The sequence below is a fragment of the Lissotriton vulgaris genome, chromosome 3_1, assembly GCF_964263255.1.
Source record: "Lissotriton vulgaris chromosome 3_1, aLisVul1.2, whole genome shotgun sequence".
NCBI classification, from domain to species: Eukaryota; Metazoa; Chordata; class Amphibia; order Caudata; family Salamandridae; genus Lissotriton; species Lissotriton vulgaris.
Genome location: NC_141689.1, coordinates 773542540 through 773568649, shown reverse-complemented (window position 1 = coordinate 773568649; position 26110 = coordinate 773542540). Strand labels below are relative to the sequence as shown.

Below are 26110 nucleotides of genomic sequence, written 5' to 3'. Positions count from 1 at the left end.
GGCATATAGCCCTTTGCGCCCACTGTCGCAGTTCCTTCGGGTCGATGGGAGAATCAGAAAAATAAGCTCCTTCGGCCATTTCAAACATTTTGGTCAATGGGCCTGTAATATCCAGCAGTCTGTCTTGGCAGGACTTGAGTCCTTTGTCAAGCCCCCTCCTTGGGTCTTTCCCCGTCTTGGCAATAAATGCCACTACAATGCTGTCTAGTTCAGGGGTCATGGCTATTTTGTCGGGGAGGGAGAGGCGGGGGCATTCAGACCTGAGGCAGGCCCTGACCTCCTTTGGCATTTCTTTGCGGAGCCAAAAGGACAGGTATTCGCCAATATGTTGGGACGGGGTCCACTCTGGGGAGAGCGGATGTTTAATGAGGAGAGGGTCAAACATATGTTCCCCAAAGGGGTCGAGTATTCCCATCTTTGACCCCGAGGCCCCTGATGCCTCACCAGATAAGTTTCTAATTTCGCCTTCTTCTTCATCGGAGTTAAACTCTGAGGAGCAAGACAGGTCAATTTCGTCTTCGACTCGATCGTCGCTATCAATGGGGATAGGAAGGCTACGGCCTCTGAACTGCCCATCCAGTGTGCCCGAGGCACCAGCATTGTCACCGCCAGAGCGTTAATTCAATAACATGGGCTTAGAGCTTCTAGGTTTTTTAGCATTTTCGGGTGGATTTTGAGTGGTTTGTCTTTTTCTCTGGCTTGTTGAAGACTCAGTGGGATCCCCTCGGGTGCTCATAGCTGGTCAACCTGATTTTGCCAGGGTCTCCAATTTTTTGTTAATGGTGTCATCAAGGGATCCCATTACCTTATCTATAGTTTTATTGATAAGGCCCTCCAATTTATCCTCCATGGAGGAGGGAGAAGGGTCAGAAGACATAGTGATAAGGAGAGATAAAAAAAAAGGTAGTTAGCAATGGGGAACAAACTGACAATGCAGGAATGTTGACAACAAAATGGATGTTATGTAGTCATGACGACAGGAGTAATGGTAAGGGTCTTTCCTCTAACCATTGAGTAAAGCTTTTAAGTCCTTTGTCAATTTTGTGTAAATCATCCCCTTGAGTCCTTCTTCATTGTTTGTAATCCAATAGTCCTATGTTTATTTCTATGTTTTATCTAGTCCTTGCCCCTTAGTTGTAGTTAGAATCTGTTCCAATACATTACTTGTAGCCTAGAGCTTCCTTTGTGTTAATGTCCCTTTTTTTTTAATTAAAGTATTTAAAAGGAACATGTAGCGGTCAAAAAAGGTAAGCGTGTGTATTGGACGTTGCTTGGATTGTGGTTAATGCCGCTGAAATATTGCGATGCGAGATTGCGTCTCCATGGCAACCCTGCGCGGCCCTGTTATGCATGAAAAGGGCCGCGCTGCCATGGAGACGCGTGCAGCGGTGTCTGAGGAACGGGGCCGGCGTTCAAATGACGCCGGTCCCGTCCGTCTTACCCCTCTGGCCTGAAATGGCCATGGGAGTACGGGGAAAAGAAGGTGCGGGTAGGAGAAGGACTCCGCCGTCACACCGGGTAAAGCGAAGATAGGGAAGAAATATCCGCGAGCCCCCAATGAGTCAGCGTATAAGCTGAGAGAAAGGCGGGGTACACTCGGTCCGCGTGAATAAGCAGAAACACAGTGAAAATAAGTCTGTGAGCCCAGTGGATGCGCAACAAAGGCGAGGGGAAAAAGAGAATAAATATAAAATATAAAATATAAAATATAATAACAGTGCTGCTAGAGGACAGGGAGGGAGAGGGTGGGATACACACTCCACAAATAACCTCCCACAGTCCAAGAAACTAATCATACACAAAGCACAGCCAAATACAGTGCAGACAGTCAGATCAGGGTACTTATCTTGTGAGCAACAGCAACAAAGAAGGAAGTCTACTGTGTGTTCATGGACTATATCCTCTGTATTGGAATGTTTATTCAAGTTCTAGATCTTTCATTGTTGCTGCTGTGAGCTACGCAATAAAGGAGATTTGCATAATATTGGCCTCTGTGTCATGCCATAAAATCACAATTGCTAGGGGGAGATAATTGAAGGAATTCTTGGTCTAACAGCCGGTAAAGCACCAGGACCAGATGGAATCCCCCAGACTTATACAAGTCTGATCCCTCCTTCTGGGCTCCAATCCGTGAATCTGTTTTTAATGCTGCGGTACATAGTGGATGTCCACAGTCTTGGGGGTTCTCCACTATTGTAGCTGTTTTTAAAAAAGGAGATAAAAGTAGTCTGCACTGCTACAGACCCATATCACTTTTAGACTCAATGGTGAAAGTTCTGGGAGGGGTTCTCCTGCAGAGACTCATTACTTGGGTTGAAGACAATAACATCATGTCTGACTCCCAGTATGGCTTCTGTAGGGGACGCTCTACGACTACTCAATGCCTTAACCTTTTTTTAATATTAAGTAAACATACAGTGGCATATAAGGGGACCATCCATCTGCCTTCATGGATCTGTCCTCAGCTTTTGACCGCGTAAACAGGCAGAAGCTGTGGCGGTCCATGAGGGCAAAGGGGGTTGATGCTGGCATTGTGAACTTCCTAGAAGATCTACATAGATCTACCAGAGCTAATGTAAGATTTTCTCAGGATCTGAGTGTGACCAAGGATTTTAATATTAAAAGGGGAGTCAGACAAGGATGCATTTTGGCTCCCTTTTTGTTTAATTTTTATATCAATGATCTAGATAGCGCTTTATAAGAGGTGGGCGCTGATTGCTCCAGAGATGGTCGTCAGGGTATTCCGGTCCTATTAAATTTGGGGGTACACACCGGGAGAGCAGCTTCAGATAGTGGAGAATATGTTTTTAAAGCGTTTACTGTGTCTCCCGCAAGGTACATCCAATCTAGCTGTCCATGAAGAACTAGGGGTCCAATATGTCAGTGATACTTTCTCACTGCGCCCACTGACCTGCTGGCTGAAACTATGGTTAAATCCAGACATCCCCTTGACGCATATGATACTAAAAGATTGTCTCTCTATGGATAATTTGTTGGCTATACCTAGGTTGAAATACTTAAAGACGAGTTTTTTGAGCCTATGGCGGGTTGAGCTATTTGAAACCCCTGATTATATCTCCAAGAAGGACGTGGAGGCAGTTAAAAACGGCATACCTCATGGAAAGGAGAACAATGAGGGAAGCCACAGAGGTTCAGAAAATCTAGTGTCAGAACATATATTATGTTAAAAACAACCCCATTTATCGAACCTTATTTAACCTCATCAGCGCGGCGCAAATTTGTGCGCTGTGCTGAACGTTCCATTGGGCTTATGGACTCATGACGGAACGGTTCCGTCATGAGCACAGGCCATCCGACGCTCATGACGGAACCGTTCAGTCAGGAGCATCGAAGGGGTTAATGGACTCACTGACATCTGATGAGAAATTTTTTATTAACTAGATTTCGAATGAACCAATTTTACTATCTGCTTGTTAGACCACAGAGAACTGTTTTTAATGTAGAAGCAACTCCCTGCTGCTGCGACGGAAAGTCTCCGCAGGACATGCTGAATTTTATTTTTTTATGTACATTCTATGAATTTCCCCGCAAGCGCTATCTGGTACCTCTTTTAAAGAAACCTCATTTTTATCAGATCAGACCCGCCATGATGTAGCTATAATTATTACATAGCAACAGTATTCTCTTTGTATTAGAATTCCTGAAATCAACTCTAAAGTACAGAAAATGCTTGGACTGTTAATGAACTTTATCAAATATTCTTCTGTATTTATATATTCTATTTTAATACGTAATGATATAAATTGCTGCTAATTTTGTACTATTGTATCTTGATAATGACTTTTTCTGTTTTCTTGTTAATGAACTATGGATGCTGTATATTGTACTTTTATGGTTTGCAAACTAAACCGAAATAAAGTTTTTATTGATTGATTGATTGATACAGGTGTAAAGTTAATACTTTACTAACTTAGGGAATTAACTTTTCCACTTTGATGGAGATCACAAACACCGCCACAGTAGAGCTCTCAGGGAAACTGATTTAAGTTTTATAAATAAATATTTTCATTTTATTGCAATTGTATTGTAAAACAAAACCGTAAAATAAATTACAATAATTGTTACCCCAGAAAAAATAAAATGAAATGCGTGTTACCCTGGAACTTGTAAAATGAAATCTTAATATTCTCTATTTGATAATATACCATAAAAGAAGTGTACAGTACAAAAATACAATAGTTACATTAGGCTAAAATTAGCATAAAGTAAAAAAAGTAAAGAAAGCACCTACTCATTAAGATACAAATAAAAATATACGTCTACGAACACCGAATGACCCTTTCATGCTCCATAAGTAAGATAAAACCAAGGGAACAACTGCTGGATAAGAAGCTAAGGCAACATTTATCAAATTCAATTAGAAGAGATATTGTGGTTAAGTTCGGTAGCCTCTCTGTTCCCTATCAGCCAAACGTAAAACAAATATCTAGATCCAGCAAATACAAAATGTGGGGTTGTATAAGTTTGAAGGATCCTGTAGGCTTCCTCATTCCTTGTTGGACCAAGCTTACTACAGATGGGAATAAGCCATTTTGCACGTGTCCCTCTAAATCATATGACCACACATCAGGCACCTCTGGATGGTATTATTTAGTGGTCCTAGCCATTTTGACATAAAACGGTGTAAGGGAAGATTTCCATGTCTAAATTGGACATTTAGCTTTTGGGCTAAATTAGGTTCTGTGTCAGTACAAACATGTTTGAAGTGGTAGTTATCCATTGCCACTAAAAAGCAGATAAGGTGCCTGTGGGTGCATTATAAAATTCTTATATTTATAGTTTTTAAATAGATTTTTTAATTTTTTTGCTGTAATTAAAGTACAACAACCTGCAGTATCATGCAAAGATTCACCAAGCCCATCCCCAGTAGGGAGTCTTTGACAATTTTAATCCAGGAGAGTTTTGGCGTAATTTGGTATCTATGAATTTCCTCCACCCTGCTTCGATAAAGCAAAAGTTCGGGAGTAGCCCAAAGGCATCTCCAGAAAAGTAGCGGGATAAGTTCAAGCTTATCAGAAATCGGCCTGAGGCCCAAGTCTAGCCTCAACTGTACTAGGGGGGTGCTGACCAGTAAAAACAAAAGAGTTGCCTCAAACTTGTTTTCTACCATTACCAATGGCTTTAGGTTTTTGTGCCCCCCCCAAGCTCAGCGGTGATACAAATCTGCAGTGGGACCAGTTATGTAGCTTCAGCAGCCCCCATATTGTTGTTACAGTTTTAAACATTTTTTTACAGCATGCTGGGTCTAGTCCAACTTTTTGTCTAGGGTAATCCCGAAATAACCGAAAAAGTTTACTTGTTCTAAGGGGACACTGGATAAAGTTGGATTTAGGGGAATGGTAGGGCAAGGGTTAAAATACATAAACTTTGTTTTATTAATGTTAATTTCTAGCCCCCTCATTACACAGAATCTACCAAAGTGGTCCAGTAGTTTCTGAAGCCCCACTGGTGATTTTGACAACACAAGCGTATAATTTGCAAACATGAGAGTCGGAGCCCTCAAGCCTGCCAGTCTAGGGGGTCATTGTCACAAGTATTTAAAAAAATCAACTAAATCATGGTAAATGGGTAGAGGCCAAAATGCATCCCTGTCTTATGCCGCTCTTTACAGGAAGGGGTTCAGTTACTTTACCAAGCTTACCACATTTAACTTGTGCATGAATATATAAATTCACTGAAAAAAACAAAGGTTACTGTGATGTTCTCGTTGGGCTCACATTTCACTTGTACATAACCAGTGAAATTCAGCAGCTATAGTTAGCTGAGCTAAATATAACTTGCACCTCCCCCTATGACCTGCTTAGGACCTCACATATTACATCACTAATGACAATGTCAGTAACAATACTGATGACATTTCAAACAACATAACTGAATTGTATTAGTGAAATGTGATCCTCCAAAATGGGGGCTGTGTTATTTCTACGGGGGAGTGGAGCCGCACGGCCCACACCCAGGTTGATGCTGCACCATTATTTAATGGGGGCAGCGCGGCTCCCCTCCCTGGGTTGATCGAGGCCCCGGGGACCCCAAGGCCCAGCCAAGTTTCTCTGGGTGCCCTAGACCCTACCCAGAGAAGCGGGAGCTCCTGAAATTGGGCGCCTGACTTTAAAATGGCGCCCGGCTGTGACATTATGAACCAGGAAGCTCTCCACTGCGCCCGGGCTCCGAACATCACTGAGACTGAAATAAGGAAAACAAAAAAGGAAAAAAAAAAAAAAAAAGGTACTGAGCCCCCATCTTGAACGAGCCGCCCCCACAACAACTGGGTGAGTCATGAAAGCCTGTTTAAAACTGTAACCGACGGAGCTGTGCCAAGTAGTAATAAAAAGAGGACTAACGGAACCCCAGCAGCAGCCATCTTGGCATGGGCACTCAACCAATTTCCCTCCTAAACACCCCCACTATACTCTAGGATGGCACGATATCAAGATCTACCGTAAATATTTCTCAAATCTCTATGGCCATACTGTTGAGTTAAGAGAGGCAAGGCATCATCTGTCCCACTATGGACCAATTCTAACAGACAAGACATCATCTATCCTAAGGATGCCAATCTCAACTCCCCCACTCTCCCAGGTCTACGACAAAGGCACCTTAAAGCGCGATAGTGCCACCTCACCCCGCCCACAGCAGCAGTAACTAGGCCAACCTCTAACCCCACCCTCATTCGAGTTCACCACAGACTGCTCACCGGGTGCTCCCCTCCGCCCCAGTCATCTGCACTTCTCCCCACTATATCTAGTAGGAATTCTCAGAGCCTACCCCCCTAACCAATCTCCATATGGCTCCACCCCCCCACTGACACATACCTCTCCAGACAATGCAGTGCGAAACAAGACACAGCTTACCCCTGACATACACATCCTACTAACCCATCCCGAAACCCCCTTCCCCATCCCGCCTGACCCCCCTTACCCCTCATTTAAAAAGATGGCAACCAATTGTAACCCCCACGAGACCACCCTGCCATCCCCCACTCAACATCAGCCCTCCAACCAGAAACCCCACGGCCCACACTCCTTCTCCATCATCTACCCCCCCAACCTCTCCCCTAACGCCACTAAAATCTTCAAACACAATCTACTCAAGAGACACCTTGAAACCCTCATAGCCGACCTCTACCACAACTCCTCCGAAGGCAAGACTAAAACTGACCTTATCTTTTCACCACCCACCAAGCCAAATGGAGAAATAACCTAACTAACCACCTGTGAGTTACCAAAGCCACCAACATCTCCCACAGCCAAAGATGGAGTATCTCCAAGTCTCCCCTTTCCCAATTAACGCCACAATAACCCTTTAAAGAAACTGCAAAATCATGGTCCAAGCCAACGACTTCAACCTACACCAATTTGAACACGTCTCCCGCTTTCCCAATTAACGCCACAAGAACCCTTTACAGAAACTGCAAAATCATGGTCCAAACCAACAACTTCAACCTACACCAATTTGAACTCGCCTTTCCCAAGCTGCGAAACTCCATCCTGACCCCAGAAAGACCAGACTCCAATCCTACCCCTAGCCCCAACTACCTAACTCGTAGACTCACCCCCCTCCCAGGCAAGATTGCCCTCTATCCTCCACTCCCACCCCCCAACCACACCTCCAAAAAGTAGCCCTCTGCCCCACCCACCCAGCCACCCCAAAACATCCTACCCAATCCCCCTACTCACACTAACTCAAGCACCCGCCCAACCTTCCTCCAACCATCGGACGAAACCAGTCCTGCTCACTTGAAAAATACCCTACACAATCCACCCACTACCGCCTATCGCAAGACCCACGCCTCTCCACTTCACCTAACCCCCCCAACCCCAGACCCCCCGCCCCAACCGACACCCCCAACCCACACCCCCAATTAACCCGCCACCAAACTCCTCCCCTCCCCCTCAACGCAACAACACTTAAAGCCCCTGTGGCAACCAACAGCGCCAGTCAGTTACGCCTCCCAAACCCACTCCTCCCCATACCCCAGAGACAATGGATGTAATAAACTAGCTCCTCACACGCATTAAAAAACAACTCCACTCCCTCTTAACTCTGTCCCCGACTCACCTCTCAAACATAACTGAAAACCTGTCCCTATTTCACAGCCAATTCAACACTATCACCCATGCTATCAACAAAATCCTTCTCAACACCACTGCGCCCTCCTCCCCCTCCAAACATCCAATACTCCGCTCCCTCTCAAACACCAGTGAGCCACCTCACCCAACTTGCGCGTCTCCCCTCGCAACTCCCAATCCAGCAGACCAAAAAGAACGACCCCTGATTTGTCTCCAAGAGAGGTATCGACGCTCGCTAAAACCTATGGCCCCAGAGATACCCTAACCCCCCCATCTCACATCCAAGTAATCACCAGTATAGGTAGAGACAACCCCCAACCTAGGCCCACTAAACGTTCCTCCAACGCACAACCATCCCCCAAGCTCCCCCCCTCCCAAGCCCACTCCAACAGCGACATGGTAAACTGCATGCTTATAAACTGAAGATCCGCAGACAAGCACGCTATAGAGCTGGCTGATGCCATACTGTGTAATAACACTGACATTGCGTTCCTCACCGAAACCTGGCTCAATGAAACATCTTACCCGCTCCTTGACCTCCTAGTCCCCCCCTGGCTTCTCTATCATTAAAAAAGACAGAATTGACCAACGTGGTGGCAGCATTGCCATTATCCACAAGAACAACATCAACATAGCTGAACTCAAAACACACTCCTTCTCCACCTTCGAATACCTCAACACCATCATAACACGCCCAAACAACAAAATGCCATCTCATCTACCACCAGCCCAGGAAATTCTCTAGCGTTCAGTGACCAAATCTCGGACCTACTAACTCAATGTTCCCTAGCAAACTCTGACAGCATCATCCTGGGTGACTTTAACCTCCCTTGGAACAATGAAAATGACGTTGTTATACAGTCCCTAAATTAACTCCTTCTCACAAACGAGCTCCCCCAACACTGCAAGGGTCAAACCCACAGCAAGGGCTCTACCCTAGATGCTATCATAGCCAGAAATTAAACTATAACCATAAATAACTTTCTCCCAATCGACTAGTCAGACCACCACATCATCCTTTTCGGTATCAACCAAACAGTAGCTCCTCCAACCAAGTCTCAAATCACCCACCAATGGCCCTTCAAGGAACCATAACATCACTGCTCCCAACCTGTTCGGACAACCTCAACACGATTGAGTTCACCACTCTGTACAACAAAACTATGACAACAGCCCTTGACCAACTAGCCCCCCGAAAACTTAAAAGAGTTAGAGACATCCCCTCCCGAGCCTGATTCAATAACGACCTCAACTCCGAACGAAGAAAAGTAAGAGCAGCTGAGACACTCTGTAGAGGGAACCCATCCACAATCAACCTCTCCCAACTCAGGAAAGAACGTAGTAACTACAAAAAACACATAATCAAGGAGAAAGCCTCCTTCTTCCGGAACGCTCTAGACAAAGCCAAAAACCGCCCCAAAGAACTTTTCAACATCATCCAGAGACAGTCCTCCAAGCCCACCAAAGCTATCCCACCTGCCTCCAAAAAGCATTGTAACCTGGCTAAATACTTTGATGACAAAATCTCCAATATTGAGCTCTCCCTTGACCACCAGCCCCAATCCCAGCACAGTAAATCCGCACCCCTAATGAAACCTCTACCATTCCCAGCCCACTACTCGCTCACGGAAGCCGAGATCGCTCCTCTATCGACCCCCAAAGTCACCCCTCACCCTTTCCCCCATCCCCTCCCAAGCGGTGGAAAGAAATCAACCGTCTCTCCGAAGAGGACATTTCTAATGTGATTGCTAACTCCAAACCCTCCAACCATTTTGCAGACCGTTTACCTGCCTCCCTAGCTAAGAACCTCACCCTAACCCCACTGTGGACAAAGATTATCAACAGCTCTCTAAACAACGGACTGATGCCCGACTGCCTCAAACTAGGCCAAGTAACCCCCCTTCTAAAAAATACCTGAGGCCGACCCAAATGACCACAAACATTTTAGGCCCATCACCAACCTCCCTTTCCTAGCCAAAATCCTGGAGAAATGTGTTCTCTCCCAACTGAACCAACACCTGGAATCTAATAACCTACTCTACTCACACCAATCAGGGTTCAGAAAGGGGTGCAGCACAGAAACCGCTATACTGAGCATTACAGACGACATTCACAACTCACTTGACTCCAACAAATGCTGCTGCTTGTCCTCCTCGACCTATCAGCTTCTTTTGACACGGTTGATCACAACCTACTCTTAGACACCCTACAATAACGCGTCGGAGCTGATGGCAATGTCCTAAAATGATTCTCCTCATTTCTACATAACCGCTCACAACTCATAAAAATCAAAAACTCAATGTCCGACACCTCCCCCTAAACTTGCAGTGTTCCTCAAGGCTCAGTCCTCTCCCCCACACTCTTCAACATTTACATGGAACCACTCACTGCCATTCTAAAACAAGCAAGAATCGACTACCATCTCTATGCTGATGACACCCAGCTGTACCTCGAAGTCTCTTCCATCAATGACATCCTCCTCCTAAACTCCACGCTTTCCAAAGTAGAACATTGACTAACTCTCAACCACCTCAAACTTAACCAAGAAAAAAACTGAATGGCTAAACAACCTTACCTCTCTAAACTGCACACTCACTCCAGCAAACTCAGTCAAATCACTAGGGATCTCTCTAGACCCAAGCCTCAACATGAGTTCCCACATCAAATCCACAGCAAAAGGCGCCATCTACAACCTAAAACTCCTCAACAAAATCAAACCTTTCATACCCCTAATGACCTAAAAACTGCTACCCAATCTCTAGCTCAATCGAGACTTGACTATGGTAATGCCACTAACAGGGACAGCAAGAACACACACAGCCCCCTTGCGAGCCACCCTAAACACAGCAGCCAGAATGGTCTCAGGGACCGGAAATTTGACAAATCACCCCTACTTTACAGGGCCTAAAATGGCTACCCATCGAAGCACGCTGCGCATTCAAAACGGCCTGCCTCACACATAAAGCCTAGCACACAGGCAAACCGGATACCTTGCTGCTAAAATCACAAAAGCTGGTCAAACAAGAAACCTAAGAAGCTCCAACTCACTCCTCTTAATCCCCCCAATAAGACATAAACAAAAAGCCCTCTCCTGCTCTTTCTCTGGGAATGCCCCAAAAATCAGGAACTCTCTCCCTACTCACATCAGGACGAACCCCTCTTTCACGATCTTCAAGAGACAACTAAAAGAATTTCTTCTCAACCGCCATCTCTATACAGCCGGACAATGTCCTCGCTCTTCTCAGTCCCAAATATCCTCGTTGATTCTCACTGAACTCTATTGATTATGTTTTTCACTTTTATATATGCTGTAAAGCGCTCCGATACCCCTGGGTCTTATAGGAGCTATATAAAACTCCGAAAATAAATAAAAATAAATAAAATGAGAACCAGATTTAAGAGTTACTGTGGCATCACAAAGGGCGTAGGTGGAAATTTATACTGTAAACCTTTCAGATAAGCATCACATCCAGTGATTTGAACAAGGACAGTTATTATGGCAAGTGTAAAAAGTCTTAAAGGTTTGACAGGTAATCCTAGTAAATGAGCCCACAGCAAGATCTTGCAGAACACAAAACAAAGTAAATAAAACCGCTTCTGATAGTTGTGTCTGCAACTGGTCTAACTGACAGATATTGCCCCAAGCCACAAATTTGCCCCAACACCCTGCATACACAGATTTCTTTGAGCAGTGTCTTGCTGACAAAATGACATCAAGAACCTCAGTAGGAAGATTAAAGGGGGTCCACTGTTGGTGCTAGACCGCCACACATGGAGGTTCAGGTGGGACAGACTCAAGTGAAAGAGCTTGTCCTGTTGATGAGACAGAATTCCTCCCAAAGTGCTCATACGTTTTGGGTACCACACTGTCCTGGTCCAATCAAGAATCCCTAGGATAACTTGGGCCCAGTCTGTTCTAAACTTCTTCATAACTCTGGCAGGAGAGGTAGGGGAAGGAAGGCATACTCCACTCTAGGCAGAATCTGTCTCCGGAAGACAGCCTTCTTGTGAACTCCAGTGAGCAAATGTGCTGACATTGCATGTTATCAGCTGTGGCAAAAAGACAGAGCCTGGGATTCTCTCACGGTCGGAAGACGCCCTGCGCCACCTTTGGGTGGAACTGCCTTTCGTGATCTGCCTGGCACCGCGGGTTGAGCTAATTTGTCCTGTCGAGTACCACCAGAGAATAGCACTGACAATCCAGCCAGCTTCACACATGCAACGCCTCTCAGGAAGGACGCAGGACCTCCCACGTCCCTCCCAAATCCTACTTGTTGCATGGTGGTGGTTTTGTCCGTGAGAATCTGTAACTGCCGTTCCCTGATGTGGGCAGGAAGCAAATTAATCCAACTAACTCACATGCAGGCAGGTCTCCATTACAGACCAGAGTCCTCTGATCTCCACTTCTCCAAGATAAACCCCCCTAACCAGGGAGCAATGCATCCTTCACTATTATCAATTCTGGGTGGGGTAAGAAGAGGGGTCTGCCACTGGTCCAATTGTAGTCAAGAATCCACCACTGCAGGTATTTTGCAGTCTCCTCTGACACAAGTATGGAATCCGACAAGCTCCCTTGGTGCTGGGCCAACTGAGACTTCAGATCCCACTGCTCAGCTTGCATGTTCCATCTTGCGTGGTTGGCAAGCAGGATGTAGCAGGTTAGTAGGCTGCAGAGCCATCCACAACGAGATCCAGAACTAGGCTGAAATATCACGATTATAGGCTGAATGTTCTGGAGTTGTTGGCCCAGAGGAAAAGCTTGACTGCGCACTATATCCAAAATGACACTGATAAAGGGGAGCCACTGCAAGGGAGTCAGATGTGCCTATAGCAGTTTAATTGATAACACCAATGATGTAAAGAAGTTCATTGGAACATAGAGGTGGTCTGTGACGAAATGTCACAAGCCTGCCATGAACAGCTAATCATCAAGGTAGGGTAATACTGATACTCCCACCTCTGAATATGGGCAGTGAACATTGCCATCACCTTTGTTAACACTTGAGAAGCACTGGTGAGGCAGAAAGGGAACACGGCAATCAATGTGCTCGCGGCTCACCATGAACTGCAGGTAGAGACTGTGGGCCTGCAGCACAGAGATTTGAAAATTAGCGCCCTGCAGGTCCAACACCACCATTCAGTCTCAGTGATCCAGGGCAGAGAGAACTTGAGCCAGGTTGAGCATTTTGAATTTGTCCTTGCACAGGACAGGAAGGTGTTGAGCAAACAAAGATCTAGGATAGGACTGAAGCCTCCATCTTTCTGCTGAACATGGAAGTAGTGAGAATAGCATACAATTGTTCCCTACGAGGTCGGCACTTTCTTATGGCTCCTTAGGCCAAAATAGCCTGCCCTTCCTGGCATAAAATCGTATTATTTTTCAAGAATTGGTCCGATCCAGGCGGTAGGTGCAGCGGGTCAGAAAGGGAAGGGAAGGACAATCTGCAGGATCCATTTCTTAGATGAAATGTGCAGCCATTCCTGCAGGAAGTGGCTGCTCCTACAGTATGGTTGTACGCTGCTAAGTGAACACTTAAGAGGCTTGGTGGTTACGGATGGAGGGGTGGAAGATGGGGAGGAATGATGTCACAGGTGACCGGGTTGTAATCTCCTGAGTCCAAAGGCCACAATCTTGAAAGGGCTGGGGACCTACTGTGCGGAGCCTGGCATTGTGGCTATACCAAATCCCTAAGCAAAAGGGTGAAATTGTACGATGGATGGCCCGACTGGAGCAGAGAGACCAAAAGAGTATACCGTGGCTCGGAGAAGTCAGTGGACCCCATCCAGGTATGACATCAAAGCAACACATTGGTTCCCATAGGCCTACCCAGACAACCTGTGGAGTCTAGGCCTCAGCAGATGACAAATTTGGCTGTTTCCTGATAATCTTAAATGGTTTAGGCTAAGGAAGCCCTTAATTCTTCCTGGACCACAGATAAGAGCTCACCATATCCCCTAGTGCGTGTGTATAAACAGCTTGTGTTAACCAACCTTAAGACAATTATGGCAGAGGAGAACATATGTTTGACAAATGTATCGAATGGTTTTTACTCCCTGTCAGGAGGAGTGGTTGGTAAAGGCATTAGGTTCACTCTACAGATCAAAGCCTGTACCACCAGACTTTCAGGGGTTAGATGCTGTGTCAAGAAGGCTGGGCCTTCAGAGATAGGTACATGAAGCCAAGCGACCTGTCGGTTAACTGGGAAGACAGAACATGGCTTGGCTCAAGTAGAGTACAGGCTGTATGCAACCTGCTGAATGACTTGGCTGGCAGAACATGGTTTAGCCCAAGCGGACTATTGGCTCACCTAGGTTGAAAACGTGCAGGCTCAGAGTCAGACAGCATCGTGGGTTGCATGACTTCCTTCAACTTCAGTGGCGTTGGTGCAGACACCAACGCTCGAGGGACTAGTGCTGGTATTGCACATGTAGGAGAGCCAATGGGCATAGTCGTCACGGAAGGTAAACCAAGCATCACTAACCGAACAGAATCCCTGCAGCTCCTTGAGGCCTGAAGACCTGCTGGGGGGTGCGGGGGCGGGCACCGTGACATTCTCGGCCATGTCTGGAGAACAAATATGGAGAGAAGCGATGGAAGAGTATGAATCCCACTTGGACTTCTGATGTTTTTTGTTTGACTTACTAGAAGAATTTGATTCAAGGAAGATGGGCTTCAAGAATGGCTTTGGGAGTGGGTCCTTGCTTTTAAATTGGAGTGGGACCAGCTTGGAGCCTTCTGGTGTTTTGCCATGCAGAGCTTCGTCTCACATTGTCAGATGGCTTCTCTATGTGCATGCCTCGAGAGCAGTATCTGAAGATGTGAGGACTCTTGTTTGTTGCAGGCTCGAGTTAAACAATAATATTTCTCAGTGGACTACAGGTTTTGAATGCAAAAAAAATCTACTGAATTGGCCTTGTAGGCATGTACACAAACCATACTTAAAGGACAGACGTAATATAGATTTGAAAAAGATTCATGAGGTTGTTAGGAACTATATATGTATTAGAGCCTGATCATTCCGGATGCGCCATATCTTAAATGCCCTGTTAATACAACACTCAATAACAAATTCGAGCAACTCTGGATCTATGCTGAAGGGTGCTTACAAAAGGAACTGACAAAGTGTCGAGGTTGCACCATGTCCAGCCCTGTGATGTCACATTAGGGGAGACACCGAAGCCGAGCTGGATCCATGCCAGGGCCTGAAGAAGATTGCTGATGTGAGGAATCTGCAGATAGATGCATCAAGCTGAATCAAGAGTAAGCAAATGAGAATGTAGTTGAAGACGTTCAAATGAGTTAAGGTAGCACACCAAGAAAAAAAGGGAACAAAAAAAAAAAAAAAAAGAGTTAAATGAATGTGCCCCATTAAGAAGCTTTTAAAAATAAGAAGAACATTATTTAAAGCGATGCGGACTAAATCATTACATTAAACAATAACAAGAAACATTACTATAGAAAAGTAATTATTTACAAGTTTTCATAGAAACTTCAAATGGATTTCATTTATTTAGTTAGGGCTACACAACCAACCAATTACATATGTAGTATCTCTTTACTTTACTGGCATTCATACATTTCTACCTGAATTATTCAAATGAGGTGTCTTCTACATTAGGCTCAATTTCACTAAATCACCAGCAATCTCACTGTCAAACTGAAAGTCATATGAACTGATATTCCAGCTAAGGCACCAGGCAATTCTGTCTATACATGGAGACCCTGTTTGCGGACACATCCCTTCAACTGCCAGTGCTTTCTTTAGCCTTCTATTCCCATTACATTTTACAAGACCTACCTCCTGTGATCTCCTAACCATTCCGTATAAAATACTTTGCCCGTTGACCTCTAATGTTTACGGACGTTTAATTAATAACGTTGTCTGGGGACATCCCCAGGGCATCATCCGTCAGAAAGTAACTACTCCCTTATTGTTTCGATTTCTGCAAACACAGCACTCCCTACCGCCAAAAACAAAGCAGTGGATCACAAATGTAAAGTTTTCCTATGACACAGATTCCCTTTGACATTTAACAAATTCCACTGCTGAAACTGTATATCTAACCTCCCCACAACTGCTTTATTCAATGGGTGAAAACATGGACTAGCATGATCTTGCAAATGGAAGAGAAAGAAAGACGGAAATATACGGAGCGCTCTGAAAAATAACCACAAATTGGAAAATAGATGCATCAATAAAACAAGCATGTGCAATGCAATAGGTCTCGCATTTTAGAAACATTGACCTATTGGTGTTGTAAATGACAATGCTTTTCATGTATGTGTTGTTTTTTTAAACACATAAATAAATGGGATTGTCATTTACAATGCCAATAGCTCAAAATCTGACAATTGCGAAACCTATTAAATTGCAAATGCTTGTTATGTCACGTCATGCATTCTTGAATAGGTTGAGAATCCAATATGGCACAGTAAGAGCTCCCCACCCACGTTACATTGTATTTTTCTGCACACTAGGTACGGTTTATTGACAAGTTAGATTCACTGGGGACCCTTCAACCACCGAAAGGTACTTCATCATTTCCACATAGCTAGTTTGATATTTTGCACAATATCATGATAAAAAGCATGATCCAAAACCGCAAGAGACCACATCTTTTCAGACATAGCCACCGGGTACACACACGTTTGCAGTGGGCTACGACAATCTGTGTATGCATTTCTCGTGTTAATCACAGTTTAAGATGGACATTGCCTTTAAGCAACATGACAATTTTTGAACTGCATGGTAATTTGACTAACGTGAACACTTTAGAACAAGATAGATAACATTTTTGTTTAGGTCCACACGGCACACATAAATGTCATAAACCGTAAACATGCACTCCTCACTAATAATATTGGACTGTAATGTTTTGAACATAGTTGGACTAATATGTAATTGGTAGTTGGGAAGCCGTTTCAACTGAAAACAACAGGTCTACTTGTTATACGTTTGGATTAACACGCTACATGCACAAGTGTTATTGGTCTTGGCTGCACTTCACAATTCGGGGGTTACATGGATGCGCAAACATTCTTTTAACGTGGCCCAACCTCTCATTGTTTTAAATTTTTTTTTACTGGATTCGAAATCACTTGGAAAATCTGATACATTCTTACTAGATCCAGACACTTACTGATTCAACACTTACAGAGACATGACGCCAGGCCCAACCGCCGCGCTAAGGAGTTTAAAGTAATTTTTTAATTAAATGGAAGGGCGTGAGTATCGCCCTGCAAAATAAAATAAAAAATAGGAAGACATGACGGGTGGGAACACAGAGTATGAAGGGAGACATGACGTAAGAAAACCGACCCGGCTGGCGCGTTAAAGATTTTAAAGTTCTTTAAAAAAAAGAAATGGAGGTCGTGTGCGAGCCCTGCCCTGCGAAATAAAATAAAATAGGGAGGCATGATGGGTGGGAACACACGGAGTATGGAGAGAGACATGACGTTTGAACCGGCGGATGATGAACTCCTTATCCGTCAGCGGGGATATGAGGAGAATTAAACAGGCTGCCTGTTTTTGGTGGTGGGAGGGAGGGCACCTTACTGGGGGATGAAGCTGCTAAGTTGAAAGCACGGCGCTCACATGCCTGCCAAGCATCACGCATCAGGTGTGACGCTCACGCATTTCAGTGCGGTGTTCCGCATCACCGCACTGAAATGCATTGTCACGCAATACTGCCACACTATGGAACTCTAGCTACCCAGGGTGCCAGCGCACGCCGCCGGCCCCTCTGCGCCGGCTCTCAGTGCTTCTCCGAACGTGCTGCCAGCAGCTGCTGGGCTCAGCAAGTTAATAGTTAATTGTTTGTCCGCTCTCAGCTCGAGTTGCTGAGAGCGACTGCTACAATGTTGCAATGTTCTCCTGGCTGCATATTTCCTGCGGCGCCGCGGCTTTGACATTAAATTAGCCGCTGGGGCCTGCTCTCAAGAATTGCTACATGATCATGTGGGCCCGGGATAGGATGTGACCGTAGTGCCGCCCTCCTCACGTCCGGGGGATGAGGAAGTGAGAAAGCCAAAGATGCGGGGGATTCAAACTGAGTTGAGGCATTGCTGACTGTGGTGCGCAGCCCCGCAATAACACCCCCCACACCCGGCTTTCATGTTGCCAAATTGGCCGCAGGGACTCACCGACAGGACTATGGACACTGAGCACTGAGGGCCTCCCGCACAGCGCATCAGTCATAATCGCGGGCGCAAATTAGTGCGGACGGACCGGGATGACGACGCAGATTATACAGCAGACTCAACTCGTCATTAAGTGTTAATTGGTTACAGTGCGTCATGATGCCGCTCATGGTGCTCCATTAGCTGAACTGCTGCTGACTCTTGTGCCTTGCACCAGCCAGGCCGCCGCACAGTGGTGCCTATCTTATTGCCTTTGCTCGCCACCGCTAGGATAGACTGACATGGATAGGCCGCAGCCTGGACTAACGCGGGCGCCAGCGTCAAACCAAAATGATTGCTGCGACGGCTGCTCGGGTCTGCCTGAGCCTGCAGTCTGCTGCAGAGAGTCGCCGACGTCAGTCATGCAGCGCTGCCTGGCTGAAGATCCGTCAAGAACAATGAGTAAGTAGATTAGTAACCACTTGCCACGAACCGAGTGTCTGTCAGTGTGTGTTAAATATATAATTGCCAATGAGGGAACTTTCAGGCAAATCGGAAGATCCGCGCCGACTAACTGTGTCTGTTCATGATGTTGTTGGGACTCCAGCCTCTCACAGTGCAGTTGGGCCGGCCGGGTCACGCCAGTCACTGACACTCGCATCATAGACAGGAGCCGGCCTAAGTCCTGAGATTGATGCCGGTAGCGGGGATGGGGGGACATTGGCGCGCAAACTGTATTTTGTTTTTCTGTTGTCCGCTCGCAACACTAGGCACCAGTGTGTTCTTGCAGTTTTTGGGGCCTCACACCTCCTGTTGGGGCCAGGTCCCAGACGCGGGAGAGAGGCCTAGCCTAAGCTGCCCCATTTATGTGTCCCTACGTGTGGATTGGCGAGTTACCTCTGCCTTTCTACCCCGTTTCTGCATTAATTTAAGTTGTAGTGTGAGTCTGCCCATATCTTTATACCCCTGTGTCTTAATCTCTCAAGCCTGCCCCAGTATCAGTTAATCCATCGCTTTCTGCCTCCTTGTCTCTCAGTTGAAGTGTGCACAGTACCACTGCATAGGTGCCTTTCACAGGCTTCAGATGCTCCCATTCAAACTTAACTGATGTCCATTTCACGCAGTGCAGTAATGCCTGCCAGACAATTCACTCCTGCAACAAATGAAGCAGGGGTGCACAGAGTAACTAGTATATGGTTTATCATTGAGTAAATGGTTGTAATTTGCCATTTTTATATGTTTCTCTCGTCTTCATTGCTTAGTTTTGCTCCCCAGAAAATGTCACTCATACTTGTTGAAATGTCACTCATATTAACACTGAAATTATTAAAATGTCACACATGGCAATCTGAAACCTTGGCAGCTATGCGCTCATGAAATGGACACCGCGCTGAATAGTTTAAAGTAATACAAAAAAATGGAGGTGGACAAGCCTGCAAAAATAAAATGAAATACAGTGTAGCTGAAGGATGCCCCTCTTTTCTGTTGTACACCGCGGAGAGCCCCTGCTCTAAATCATGTCGTGTTTATGAAAATGGGCGCCATGCTGAAACAAGCGTAGCGCCCCTGTACATAAAACATGTGTGCGTGCCTGCACGTGAAGCGGATGCCACAGTAAATAAAAAATAAGTAGTCCCAAAGAAAAACATATAGATCTGCACTGTAGGGAAACTCCCATATCTGGAGTCCATAATAGAACGTCTTCTAAAATGGAAGGTTAGTGAGTTAGCAGGACGCCCAGTGTGGATGAATTAGGCTTGAAATAGTTATTTATTATTTATCCATCCTCTGATAAGTTCCAAGCTTTCGGTAGGTCCTCTTTTCCTAGTGTGCAATTTGCCCCATATTTAACAAGACCTGCATGCCACACGTGTTAAAAAAAAAAAAAAACATAACCTACTCTTTCCATGCTTAAAGCAACAAAAATAGATGTTTAAATCAGCGGGGAGGGGGCTTATTTCTTAGGAACTCCTCAAGACACTGGTCTTTGCCCTGAGGTAAGGGTCCACGTTGTACTACCAGGCTTATTTTGATTCTCCTAGCCAGAGACTATCCAGACACTATTATTTCGCGATGTGCTTCCCGCAAAATAATTTTAAATGATCAGCTTTGTTCAGATGTCAAAAGTGCATTCATAGATGCACCATTCCAACCAATTAATCAATGTATACTAAGTCCCACATAATCGTGGGAAACTTACTAGCAAGGATTCAGGGACCTTTAGGCCCACTCTTTAGTTCACTATTGGACCTGCCGAAAGACTTACAAAGGACTGCCTGGGGCTGAGACCTGCTGTGCACTCTACCAGACTGCTGCTGTACTTGGAAGGACTGATTTGCTGCCTGAAGCCAGCCTTGAACCCTCTGAGACCAGCCCTGCAGTTTTAGCCCTGCTTCTTTACCTGCACCCAGGACTACCAGAAGTGACTCCAAGGGCTAGTTTGCTGGCCTCCTGTTCAGAGTCACCCTCTTGAACCCGCACCTGGACATAGCCTGATCAGTCCTGGACCCCCAATCATAGTGCTAATGTTACCTATATGGATACATTCCCAAACTGAGGACTTGGAAAAAACTTGTCCTAAAATTACTCTGAGAACCATAAGGAGACCGTGACCAACTTCCTCAACTATCCGCCCGAGGTGCATTGCCAATCAGATTGACTTTGCAGAGTCTCCTGTCACGTTCTACGTTTCAGAGGTCCTTCACCAAAGGGGTATCCGATTTTGTTTAACAGTCTTTGGCTACAGCTCTGTGCCTCGTCCCGCTGAAGATTTTCGATTTACATTTTGGAGACTAAGACCGAATATAGAAAACTTCACCCCTGCTTTGACCGAAGACCATCCAACGTACGTTTACCCCCCACTCCTCAGACACCTTAGGGCCTTGCCCCTCTAAACTTTACCTTCTCAGGCACTGTATCACAAGGTAAGCGCTGACTGGGCCCAATCCACTTCTTGTATCCAAAATGCCCTCTAGCAGGGTCAGACATATTTTTTAACTTTGACCCGGTCTCGTGTGACTAGATGTTCATGGTTGGCACTTGGATCTTTTAGGTGCTAGTTTTTACTAAAAAAATTAATAATTCACAACTCCGGTTCTATTGATTGGATTTTTGTTATGTTGGTGTCAAATAATGTAATAAAATGTGCCTCTTTTCTAATTTGGTTTGGAATTTTTCTTGAGTTGTGTTTTCCCTTTACTACTGTTTGAGTGCTGCATAAATGCTTTACATATTGCCTCCAAGTTACGCCTCAATGCTTTTTGTGCCAAGCTAAACCAGGGCAATCTCTCTTTTTGACAACAATAGCGCTATTGCCATGAACCGATGTACCCCCTTGGGGAATCCAGCCACATAGCCCAGCAGTGCAACCTCCGGCAATTGCTCAACGTCTAAGCCAATCATTTTCTCAATTTTCTTACAGACCGCACGCCAGTGGGACTCAATTTTTAAACAGTTCCAGACCATATGTGAAAAAATGGCATGCGGGGCTTTACATTAAAAGCATGTGCAAGGTCTGTCTGGGTTGAGCCTATGCATTTTCTCGGGGGTCTTGTAGATTTGCCATAGAAACTTGAAAAGCAATAATTTGTGTCTGCTATTGAGGAAGACTTCTTTAATTTGTGTACAGCAATATTCCAAGTGTGAGTCCTGAAGCGGGCAGCTCAGGTCACGCTCCCATGCTTCTCTAATTTTGGCATCTCTACTGGGGACCAGGGTCATACATGCCATGTACATTTAAGAGATTAAGTAATCACCTGCAGAGTCTGTAATGACAATGAACAACGGGGTAAGAGGTGCAACTCCAAGGGAAACTCAGCAATAATTGTTTTGTAACACACTGCGGAGCCTGTTAATAATAAAGTGGTCCATGAATGTTGCCTTGGTAACTTTCTGCAGCTTCTGCCAAGCCCAACTGGTAGAGGAGACTGTCTGGATATCCCGCGGGTCCCTGGGGTATCCCTGCGGAAATATAGTGTTGAGGGTAGCAGGCAGGACGAGATCGGCTTCGGGTCTGGCTTAGAGAATCCGTGCATCTGGGCGGAACCAGGAGAGTGCGTAACTGCACTGCGTTACTAAATAATAAATCTGTAGGTTAGGGACTCCAACCCCCCCCCCCCTTGCGTACGACAAAGTCATAGCATCCCATAAGACCTTGGGATGTGTTGGAGGCTCGAAATCATAGATAAAGGCAACATCGCAGCTGGTATTTGAGAGTGAACTTCTTGATGTTGGCCATACTGCTCATCTTCATCATTACTGAAGTCCTGGCACTTTATATGAAAGTCCGAAATACTTTGAGCTTGGTCGTCAGACTCCTGATCTGAATCAGTAGCAAATAAAGGAGAGGGTGGAATAGCCATTTCCCCTTCTGTGAGAGTTTCGAAATGGTCCGATTTTCTGGACTGCAGAGATAACATAGGCAGTGAGGCAAAAGAAGAGACTGACATTGAAACTGTGTCCTGCGACCGTGTAGACGGTGCTATATCGGTCGTCTTCTTTAAGGGAACTGACTTTGAAATCGTCGTCGACGAGGACATCGTCGACGGAGACGTCAGCAGTGGGGCCGTCAACGGAATCTTCATGGACATAGTCGTCGACGGAACCTTCAATTTTAACTTTTTCGTTGACGAGATAGTCGTCGACGGAGCAGCCGTCGACGGGGCATACGTCGTAGGAGCAGTCGTCGACGGAGCAGCCGTCGACGGGACAGAGGATCCAGGCACTCTCGTAGACGGGGGGACCGTCGACGGTAAACTCGTCGTCAAGGGCGTCGACGAGATCAACATCTTCGAGCCTTTAGTCGACGACGAACGGGCTGTCGACGACTGAAGTTTCTTCGTCGACGAGGACGAAATAGGAATAATGGAAGAAACAGTCTTGGAGCTGAGAACAACTCTCATCGACGACGAGGACATCGACGCAGAGGCTGACGACGATCCAGAGGCCAGCGTCGTCATGACTGTCGTCGTCGACTTTGATCCAGAGACAGCCATTCTCGTCGACGGAGTAGAAGCCACCGTTGTCGACGGAAAATCAGATATCTTCACAGAACAACTGGAGGTAGAAGCAGAAGGAGCCTGAGAGCCATGTCTCGTGGGCCCAGAAGTGGTAGGCAAAGGTGAAGACACCGCAGGGGCCAAAGAGAGAGAGATTTTCCTCTTCTTTAAAAAGGGGGAAGGCACCTCCTGCACACTACCACGCTTTGAAGCTGCTTTTGACTGGCCTGAAATGAGACTTTCAGCATCAGAAAGTATATTGTCCTTATCCTTTAGCCTTTGAAGCCAGAGTAGTAAGCGGCCTTCTCTATCTTTAAGAGTCTTAGTGGAAAAAGTTCTACGGAACTTACAGCTTCCCACCTCATGGTCAGAGTAAAGGCAGTAAATACACTTACTGTGTGGGTCCTCATGAAATAGTCTTAGCTTCCCACAGGAGGAACAGGCTCTGAAAAGAGACTTCTTACTAGAAGACATTGTAGAGAACAGGAAAAACCTGAAGAGGAAGAAAAAACTGAGCAGAGCTCAGGGAGACTCCCTTACACACGACGTGCGGTAGAAAATCTGAGGAGCTGAGCTCTGAGGAGAAGGTTCTAGAGGGCTGCTGTCGCCTGATTGGCTGTAGTTTGGACCAACATAATGACAAGGATAGGCTGCATTGGGTCTTTTCTATTCCCATGCATTCCTATGTAGAATTTTGGGCAGGCACCCTATGCCTCTTCTTTACTTATTTCGGAGTTTTTTCTTCTAATTATATTTGAGATATATATATATATATATTTCTTTTTCCACAAGAACATCCAGGTGCATTGAGGGAGTTTAGGCAGTGACCGCCCACTGGGGCAGTACAGACGCCTTGTGACTGCCGTTCCTGAGACCCGGAGTGCCGAGTTTTGGGATACTCCCTAGTACCTGTCAGGTGTCAGCAGCCAATCGCAGCAAGACATTTTGTTTAAAAGGTGGACATTGGCGAGCATTCAAGGATTGAAGGCATTTGAAAAAGTTTTATTACGAAACGCGTCATGCCAGAAAGCCGCGCAATAAAGTGTGCTGGACCAGGTTACCTATGTGTGGCTTTTTCTTCTTCCAGGTGAAGGGGATTTGGACTGTATATATATATATATATATATATATATATATTTAGTATTTACTGCTTTTTTATTTACCGTGGGACTCACACTCCGACGACGGGGAATATTCAAGCATGTGAATCTATGAAAGACACCCCAATACTGGAGAAACTGCTCTTTTGTGTTGCTTTCTGTCCTGCATTAATTTAAGGATGTTGCCACTCATTATTGGCATCATTGGCAGTGTAACTCTCTTGTCATGGTGCCGCTTTGGGCATTTGATAAACTGCTCATCAGTGCAGTTTATGACGGCTGGGCTCCATCATCTCTCTAGTCTATACGGCGGATGAATTATCCTCCGTATGCCATTCTGCCTCATTTTGTAACGGTCACCTGTGTATGTCTTCTATCTAGTGACTCACACTCAGTTTTTAGTGCCACCGTATTGGATTCTCTCACCACACCTCGTATGGCTTAGAAAACTTTCTTGTGAGGAACCTCCCTCTATGTTTGGAAGAATCAACTGCGCCTACCACTTCTCTGGGTAAGCTGTGACTGCCTTCCTCTTTATAGTCTATTATGGGACATGACTAGTCGACGTCCTCGTTGCTGTGACTGTTTATTTTTTTAATATTTCTTTGTTTGTGTCCTTTTCATGCAAGACTATAGATAAAACCTACATGTGGGCCGCACTTTCGAAGCCTCCATTCATCTAGTATCTCCGTATATTGTCCTTTCTCTCATTATAGGACCGTCATCCTGGCATCCTTATGCAGGTAGAGTAGATCCTGGTGCTTTCTCAGCCATATTTTGCTATCTTTTGATCTCTTCTCTTATGTTTCGGAGCATCTCAGCACTTATATCACAACCTGGTGGTTTTCTGACTGCTATGTTTATCTCTAGATATTCTTCTGATATGCACATCTTACTCAATCACTGGGGTCTTGTGGTGGCTATTTCCCCTCTGAGCCAGTGATCTCACTGGCACACACATATATCCCTTACCTGCCCTCTTAGTTTGCATTTTTCCTCACTGATATTTCTGCTTATTTTATTCAGTGTGTACTTTACCTGGTTAAAAAGATATTAATCAGAACCCATTTTTTTCAGTCCGCCAAACGGGTACCTGCTTTTTGCTTACGATATAACATAGGGATGTATTATATATTGGCACCTTATTCTTATCTGTTTAGAATATAATATATGTTTATGTTTATATTATGTTCGTTTTTGTAGGCAATCTCTAACTCCTTTGCTTGCACACAAAGGAGTAGTTTCTTGCCTGTAACTCCAGTTCTGTAGTAGGGGTATCTCTGTTATAGTCATAATCTAGTAAATAGTCCCACCCATGTGCATGGACCCCGGAGCAATCAAAAATAATCTCTTAAGCTGTCTTCTTTGCAGTCCTGCATAGACACATAAGAGAAAATCAAAGACAAATAATGCAGCCTATAATACAAGGCAACACTGGCCAGTACTTCAACTAAAGAGAAAAGGATAGCCAAATTAAAATCAAATTTTACACATATTGCCAAGTTTCCCCCCCCCAAAGAGAAACTTCCCTTCACCAAAATCCTTGAAATGATAGAGAGGAGGGGTTGGACAGACAAGCCCCATAGGCTGCCATTGTGTGTCTGGAAAAGGGATACCGTGCCTTTAAGGAACTCTCCCGAGACCCTCGGTATCCAAAGATGCAGTGCAAAAGTCCTATTACTTTCAGTTCTTTTCGAAGGTGTATAAAGCAAGCCTGTAGCATACAGTACATTATCATTTCCTCCACTGGGGAGCAGGGCGGGCGCTTATGACTATAACAGAGATACCCCTACTACAGAACTG

The 26110-nt window shown here is 45.3% G+C and overlaps 1 protein-coding gene across 9 annotated transcripts in view; it reads right to left on the bottom strand.

The window, feature by feature from the left end:
* The window catches only part of CSNK1G3 (casein kinase 1 gamma 3), a 443408-nt gene that overhangs the window by 55718 nt on the left and 361580 nt on the right, over positions 1-26110 (bottom strand). The gene's annotated exons all lie outside the window — the stretch shown is intronic.